Source organism: Ovis aries, chromosome 8 (assembly GCF_016772045.2).
Source record: "Ovis aries strain OAR_USU_Benz2616 breed Rambouillet chromosome 8, ARS-UI_Ramb_v3.0, whole genome shotgun sequence".
Taxonomy (NCBI): Eukaryota; Metazoa; Chordata; class Mammalia; order Artiodactyla; family Bovidae; genus Ovis; species Ovis aries.
In genome coordinates, this window is record NC_056061.1 from 61,572,538 (window position 1) to 61,580,980 (window position 8,443).

Here is an 8,443-nt window from a genome sequence, read left to right on the forward strand (position 1 = left end):
TCAAACACTTGAGTTCTAATTTTAGCAATCTGGGATTTAGAAAACAGAAGCTATACTGTCATCCTATCAGAAAATTCCAAAGTGGTTAGTTTACCATAAGTGGCCATCTTGGTATATCAAAACATGTTATGTATCCATAGTAGGGGTTTCCCACACAGCTCAGTCGGTAAAGAATCTGCCTGCAATGCAGGAGACCTGGGTTCAATCCCTGGGTCAGGAAGATTCCCTGCAGAAGGAAACTGCAAACCACTCCAGTATTCTTGCCTGGAGAATCCCACTGACAGAAGAGCCGGGGAGGCTACAGTCCATGGGGTCGCAAGAATTGGACACAACTTAGCGACTAAACTACTACCATCTACAGTTAGTATTCATAATGCTACAGTTTATAACAACTACAGTATGAGTTTACTTTAATGCTATTTATCTTATTTTCTCCTGACCACTTCCTTTCATATAGTGCAGTTTCATATGAAGCTGATTTTTAAAATTAATATAACCACCATCATAGTAACTTTAGTAATTTTGTGCCTAAAAGGATTTTGATATATATACAGATGTTCAAAAAAAAACAAAAAACAAAAAAACCCCAGCCAGTAGATGAAACAAGTATCAACTGGAAGCTAGAGCTCTTCCTAGACTAATTTATATTACTATACAAATAAGTTTAAGTTATACACAAAGTATTAAGCAGTTTCAGTATTTACTGAAATGCTCAGCCTTATGAATAAAATTCAGTTATTATCAATTATGGGGCTTCCCAAGCGGCACAAGTAGTAAAGAACCTGCCTGCAATGCAGGAGACACACAAGACGTGGGTTTGTTCCCTGGGTCAGGAAGATCCCCGAAGGACAGCATAGCAACCTACTCTAGTATTCTTGCCTGGAGAATCCCATGGACAGAGGAGCCTAGAGGGCTACAGTCCATGGGATCACAAAGAGTCAGACATGACTGAAATGACTTAGCACACATTATCAGCTATGTACAAAACATAATCAAAACTACGAGGGGATCAGAAACTAAACAATACAAAATTGTATGTGACTATACTCAAAGAATTCATAAATCAGTTTAAATGGGAAAAAAACCCACATTAATATGAAAATCTGTCTTATCGAATTATTGATCCAATGGAAAAAAGGTAATAAAAACGAAAACACAAAGTAGAAGAAACAAGATTAAACTGGTAAAACAAGAACACGTCCCCTAAATATTTATACACGGCCTTACAGCTAAGGGAATTATTTTATTTTTAAGATAGGAAGAAGGAATAGGAACCTAGCAAGTATGGGAAATGTAGCAAAATAGAAATTAGCAAAAACAAAAGAACATGGATACATCCTAAAGTATTCCTATGTTTAGTTTTAAAAATATTAGATCCCCCAAGTGGGCAGAGAAAAACTCTCATCTTTTAAACTGATAGGTTGTTATGAAACTTTATTCTGACTGAGAAGTCCAATACTACTGATTCACTGCTGGAAGTGATACAAGGCTCATTTTAGCCAACACTTACCCCCAAACAATTCTAAAAGGCTTATTTTAGTTTCTGTATATCCAAAGAAGAACCAATTGCCAAATCTCTCTTTACTCCAAGTCATGATTTTCTGAAGTACCAAGAAAATCTATGCTAGAAATAGCAAAGTGAGGGAAAAGGGGCTGTAGGCTGTTAGCCTAGCAGATATACCTTCTTGTTCACGATCTGTGAATATATTCAAGCATCCATACCAAAAACTCAATGATCATATATAAAATGACACATAATACATTAATAATATATAATATACATTACAAATTAACGTTTAATACTATGTTAATATTTAAGATAGTACAAAGATTGTAATCAGCTTGCCTTTTTTCTTTTTTAAATGGAAGTCTATATACAAAGTACTGTGTTATATATTATGGGAGACACGACAGGTCCCTGCTAAGTCACTTCAGTCGTGTCTGACTGTGCGACCCCATAGACGGCAGCCCACCAGGCACCCCCATCCCTGGGATTCTCCAGGCAAGAACACTGGAGTGGGCTGCCATTTCCTTCTCCAATGCATGAAAGTAAAAAGTGAAAGTGAAGTTGCTCAGTCATATCCGACTCTTTGTGACCCCATGGACTGCAGCCTACCAGGCTCCTCCATCCATGGGATTTTCCAGGCAAGAGTACTGGAGTGGGTTGCCATTGCCTTCTCCGAAGAACTATGCTAGGTGACTTTAAACAAAATTATCTTATTTAATCCTCATAATCTCATAACCTACATATTTAACCCCACCTTTCAGATTAAGCTTTCATAATTGATATGAATTTAAACAAAGACTATCAGAAGCCAGACGCTACTACTGTAGGAAATACAGCACTTTAAGCGAGACATTAAGTTCCCTTCTCTGTTGGAGCTTACGTTCAAGCTAGGGGAAGAAAGAAACCAAAGAACACAAAGTGATGTCAAGAGATGGAGAGGAGGACTACTACAGTGGGTCCTTGAACCATCTTTAAAGAGGTAACAATCAAGTTAAACAGAAGGAATACTGCAAAGATCCAAGAAAAGCATTCTAAGCAAAAGACACAAACTTAACCAATTCAAGACATACTTGTAAGAAGGCTGAGGTACTGTGATCAATGAGAGGGTGCAAGATAAGGCAGGAAACAGGAAGGACTAAATCAAATAGCATCTAATAAGGAGGCCAGAGTAGAGTCAAGATTTTACTCTAACTATAATGGGAAGGTCCTAGAAGGTCTGATTAGGGAAGTGTCACCATCTTATTTATTTACATTTTAAGATGGCTGCTGTATAGAGCATGAACCACATGGAGAAAAGAAAAGGGAGACAAATTAGAAGGTTGAAGTAGCAGTAAGTACTTGAGCCGAGTCTTAATTTTAGCATATTCAGGATGTGGGCTTCAAATTTTTGAAAACTATTGCTATTCATATCTTTAATAATCCTAAAAATACCTCCCATGACTATTACTCCAACTGACTAGGTTCAAAATTCTGGTTTGACAATTAACCAGCTACCCAACTTTGGACAAATTACCTTAATCTCTTTCAGCTTCACTTTCCACAGATACAAAATAAAGCTAGTAACAGCTTAAGATTAAATGTACTAAACTAATAAATGGAAATGTCTTATCTGGCATATGGTCTGTATTCAAATGTTAACTGGTCTGAAACAGTCTTAACTGCAATTTATTAATTTCACTTCAAATGACTAATATTTTTGGCACAGCATTAATCAGCATTATTTAAAAAGTCAAGAAATGCTTAACAGGGTGTGAGGATGGCCAAGTGGTCTAAGGCTCCAGACTCAAGAAACGCTTAATGAGTAGAATTTTGCTTTAAAATACTCCAGAAAAATGGAATTTGAAAAAGAACAGATTTCACATGTATAACTAAATCACTTTACTGTACACCTGAAACTAACACAACAATGTTAATCACCTATACTCCAATATAAAATAATTTTTAAGCACTCTCAAAAAAAAGCAAATAATGTTAAAGTTGGTAAATGCTGATAATTATTAAGCTTAAGTAACAGTTCAATATTCTACTTTTGTGCTTGAATATTTTCTTAAGAAAAAGATTTAAAAAAAGGCTTAGTCACAAATTTTTAGTCCTGTGTCCAGTTCCTTGTCAGCCTGCTTTAGAAAAAAGCATGCAGAACTGAGAAAAAGAATACCTGCATTCCAGAACAGATTGCGCCACTCCCTGGTTCATGTGGCCCTAAAAAGTTTTCTACCTTTTTTGGCCTCCTCCTACTATATGCTTGCTCCTTGGAAGAAAAGCTATGATTAACCTAGACAGCATATTAAAAAGCAGAGATATTACTTTGCCAACAAAGGTCCGTCTAGTCAAAGCTATGGTTTTTCCAGTAGTCATGTACGGATCTGAGTGCTGGACTGTAAAGAAAGCTGAACGCCAAAGAATTGATGCTTTGGCATCAATGAACTCTTGGAATGCAAGGAGATCCAATCAGTCTATCCTAAAAGCAATCAGCCCTGAATATTCATTGCAAGGACTGATGCTGAAGCTGAAACTCCAATACTTTGGCCACCTGACGTGAAGAATGGACTCATTGGAAAAGACCCTGATGCTGGGAAAGATTGAAGGCAGGAGAAGGGGGTAACAGAGGATGAGATGGTTGGATGGCATCACCAACTCGATGAACATGAGTATGAGTAAGCTCCAGGAGTTGGTGGTGGACTGGGAAGCCTGGTGTGCTGCAGTCCATGGGGTTGCAAAGAGTGAGACACAACTGAGCGACTGAATGACTGAACTAGTGTAGGGAGAAATACTAGATCAAGTTGAAGGTTTGAAAATTCCAAAATAACACACAAATGTCAATCTGTATTATTGTTACATTAATGTTTGTAGACTTTTTTTTCAGCTCAGGGCAAAGAAAATATTAAATACTTAGTATCGAACACTGGACTGGTTCTAAATTGGGAAAGGAATACTACATCAAGACTGTATATTGTCACCCTGCTTATTTAACTTCTATGCAGAGTACATTATGCAAAATGCCAGGATGGATGAAACACAAGCTGGAATCAAGATTGCACAGAGAAGTATCAATAACCTCATATGCAGATGAGACCACCCTTATGCAGAAAGCGAAGAAGAACTAAAGATCCTCTTGACGAAAGTGAGAGAGTGAAAAAGTGGCATAAAACTCAACATTGAAAAACCGAATATCATGGCATCCAATCCCATCACTTTATGGCAAATAGATGGGGAAACCACGGAAACAGACTTTATTTTCTTGGGCTCTGAAACCACCGAAGCCATGAAATTAAAAAATGCCTGCTCCTTAGAAGAAAAGCTATGACCAACCTGGACTGTGTTATTAAAAAGCAGAGGACATTATTTTGCCAACAAAGGTCCATCTATTCAAAGCTATGGTTTTTCCGGTAGTCATGAATGGATGTGAGAATTGGACCATAAAGAAGGCTGAGCACGGAAGAACTGATGCTTTTGAACTGTGGTGTTGGAGAAGACTTGGGGGACCTTGGACTGCAAGGAGATCCAACCAGTCAATCCTAAAGGAAATTAGTCCTGAATATTCATGGGAAGGACTGAAGGAAGTTCCAACACTTTGGCCACCTGATGCAAAAGAGGTGATTTCATTAGAAAAGACTCTGATGCTGGGAAAGAGTGATGAAGGCAGGAGGAGAAGGGTTATGACAGAGGACGAGATGGTTTAATGGCATCACCCATTCAATGTACATGGGTTTGAGCAAGCTCTGGGAGATGCTGAGGACAGGGAAGCCTGGTGTGCTGCAGTCCATGGGGGTCACAAATAGTTGGACACGACTGAGCAACTGAACGTTTATATACTTTTTTCCAGCTGGGGGCAAAGAAAATATTAAACACTTAACATTCTGAGGCTAACACTGACAACCACTGTTTAAGAAACTTGAACTGAAAAATGAACAAATTCATAATCTACAGCTATAACCTAAACATTTACACTTATCAGTCAGAGACAGCTGGACTTCCCAATTCCCTTATCCACTTCTTTGTCACTTAATAAATCACTGTAAATTACACAGCTGTGGTTGTTGTTCAGTTGCTAAGTCATGTCTGACTCTTTGCCACCCCATGAACTGCAGCATGCCAGGCTTCCCTGTCCTTCACCAATGATTCTGAATGTAGCTTCTGGAAAACCCTAATACAAAGTTCTATATATAACAGAAGTGAAAAGACTTTCCATTTCTATTAAGGCAAGTTATCACTCACATAGATAATCTAGTATAGGTAGCCGCCCATATTCAATACACTGAACTAAACCTGAGCCTACCCAAGCCACAAGTGTTTAGAGATCTATCTCCAAGTCCTGAAACACTACTTACTGCTCTTCCAACTCAAGAACTCAGCTCTAGGCAAAAAATTACCTTTGCCACAATTATCTGAATCAAGGGGGATTCCCATGACTACCACAATGTGACAATGAAAGTGTGGTATTCCAAAAACAAGATGCTAACTGCCATCAGTAAACAGGCTTTAGTTTACTCACCTAAAGTGAGTTATTTCGGACACACAATCCTTCCATTCAATTAGTTATCCAAAATTGTCTAGGATCACATAAAACTGCAAATAAACTGGTAGCGTTTCCTTCCATGTAAAGGTTCTTTTAAACTGTAGCCCAACCATTCCAACTATAGTCCAATCTGAATGAGAATTCTCAGTGAGAAATAAACTGTTTTGCCTTTTAATATCCCCAAAATTTAAGAGGCGCTGCTGCACAAAAAAATACAAGACTGAAGGAGCTAATCTCTGTACGTCATTTTTGGTCATATCTACCTCCAAATTTAATTTCAATTGTTTTCACTTCTAAAATTCTCTCTATATAAATATATATAAAATAAATTAAAAAGTTTGACTTAGAAAAGTAGTTGCCAGTACTGCTGGATTCTGACAAGATACACCTTAAAATTTAAATAAAGTCAACCAAGGCTCTATGATGGCAAAGTCCCTAACCTCAACTCACCACTCACATCCATCCATTTATACCACCAATCGCGGATCCAACTTTTCTAACAAGGTACAGTGGCTAAATCTGCATGAAGGACATGGCTTAGCGGGTACTGCAGAACTGCTCTTTAGCCCCGGAGGTGGCAAGGCCGTCCTTACATCCATCGGCTGAAACCTTTGCTCAAGCTAGTAACTAGGCACCAAATCCTAGCGTCAAAAGTGCACTCTCGCTTCAAATCAATTACCAGGGGAACCCGAAGAAACATTTCCCGCAACCCAGAAAGCCGGAGGCGGATGCCGGGGACAGAGCACGGAACGAGATCCTAGGACAAACTAGAGTAACAAAAACAAGGCGTAAAGCGACCGGGAGCGTGAAGCCGGGGAAAAAACTCCGGAGTTAAAAGACGGCGCGGAAAGAGGTTAACCTACCCAAAGCACTTCGTTGCAGGTTAGTTATTTTGTCCAAGCCTCTCAGGCCGGAAAAGAAGGTGGCGATTCCAGCCAATGAGAAGCGAACACAAGTTGCACCTCGGACCGCCTGAGGAGCCGTAGGCGGGGAAGGGAGAGAAGAGGAAGCGCGCGTGCGCCGGGGCGAGCTTTCAGTCGGCAACGCGCAGAGATCAGGGCTGAGGAAAATGGGGGAAGGGTTGAAAAGGCAGATCTGCGCAAGCGCACGGAAGGCCGCGCGGTCTGAGGGTCTCGAGCCAGGCTCGCAGGCGCGCGCGCGCGCACGGTTCTCGCTGCTCACCCCACCCCCCACCTTTTCGGCCCGTAGTGCCTCGAAAGCCTGAGGGAAACTGGCTGGAAAACGCATCAATAACGGTGCAACGTTTCCTGGGCTCTCCTGTCACCGCCAACCCGCCACTACCAACAAAAGGTCCAGTAATATTCATTCCTCCTCGATATTCACTGCCTTTTGAGTTATCTGGACGCAACACAAGGCCTACCTGACACGCCGAAGGACGGTTCCCGGGACTTATCTCACCGGTAACTACACAGCGGCCATTTCCCCACTCAAGAACGGGAGGAAAACCATAGAGGTATCTTCGACGCGCTAGCTCCTCTCCGTCACTTCCGATTTGGGGCGTGGCCTCCGGTGCCGCTAAATATCTGACCAAGCCCCACCCACCCCACCGCCCTAAAGCCGCTCTCCGGCCGCGGTATAGATGTTGCCTGAGGCTTTCTGGGAAGTCGCGTGGCTGGTCTCGCGCGATGATGTGGCGGCTCCGCCTTCCGGTCTTCATCAGCCGCCTCCGCCAGGGTGGCGGTAGACAGTGGGCGGGGTGTTTTGGTGATGTGAGGTGGTGGTTCCACACCGAGGGACTCGCTGGTCTCTGGTTTGCATTGGGCGAACCCTCCGGACTCGCTTGCCCCCACTTTTCCTCGTCTGGTCTGTTTTTTCTGTGGGACCAACTCTGACCAGGCCAGAAACAAAAGGATAATTTCACACTGAAGAAAAGACACGGACTCTATTAGCACACTGCGTTTCTCTGTGCCAGGAAGCTCCGAGTTTTTTCTCAGACGCCAACTGGAAACTAGGAAGTGTCGCTTTTTGTTTGATAGAAAATATGCCAGACGCACTTAGAAAGTAGAAAAATGGCCACGATCTGCGTCCGTTTCTAGAGTGGCGTCACACCACCTCTCCTACCCGTAGCGGAGTTCACGCTGCAGTACTCCGAAGTGGCTTACGCTGTCTTGGCGGTTTGCGTCAGAGGATGCTTCTTGTCCTCGGATGTGGTTAAAGCATTACCACTTAGACGCCTCGAGACATTGGTTTGAGCATAAAAATAAAGCAGAACGCGAAATTTAACGATCAGTTGTGCTGGTCCAGAAACAACCTAATCTGCTGAGAATATAAACCAGATTATGAATGGGGAAGCCACATTTTTTGATTTGGATAAAATTTCAAATAATCATAGCACATTTTCTATTAAGACTTAGCTGCGCGTAATTCCTTAGGGCCTAAAATGGTTATTACTTTGTTGT

General features: G+C 41.4%; 1 protein-coding gene across 26 annotated transcripts in view; it reads right to left on the bottom strand.

Moving 5' to 3' along the window:
* Nucleotides 1-7,538, bottom strand: part of BCLAF1 (BCL2 associated transcription factor 1) — a 31,161-nt gene extending 23,623 nt beyond the window's left edge. For all 26 annotated transcript variants that reach the window (XR_009601656.1, XR_009601654.1, XR_009601652.1 and 23 more), the window contains exon 1: nt 7,405-7,538. The gene's annotated coding sequence lies outside the window, so the exon portion shown is untranslated. The remainder of the gene's footprint in view (nt 1-7,404) is intronic.
* Between the last annotated feature and the right edge of the window lie 905 nt (nt 7,539-8,443).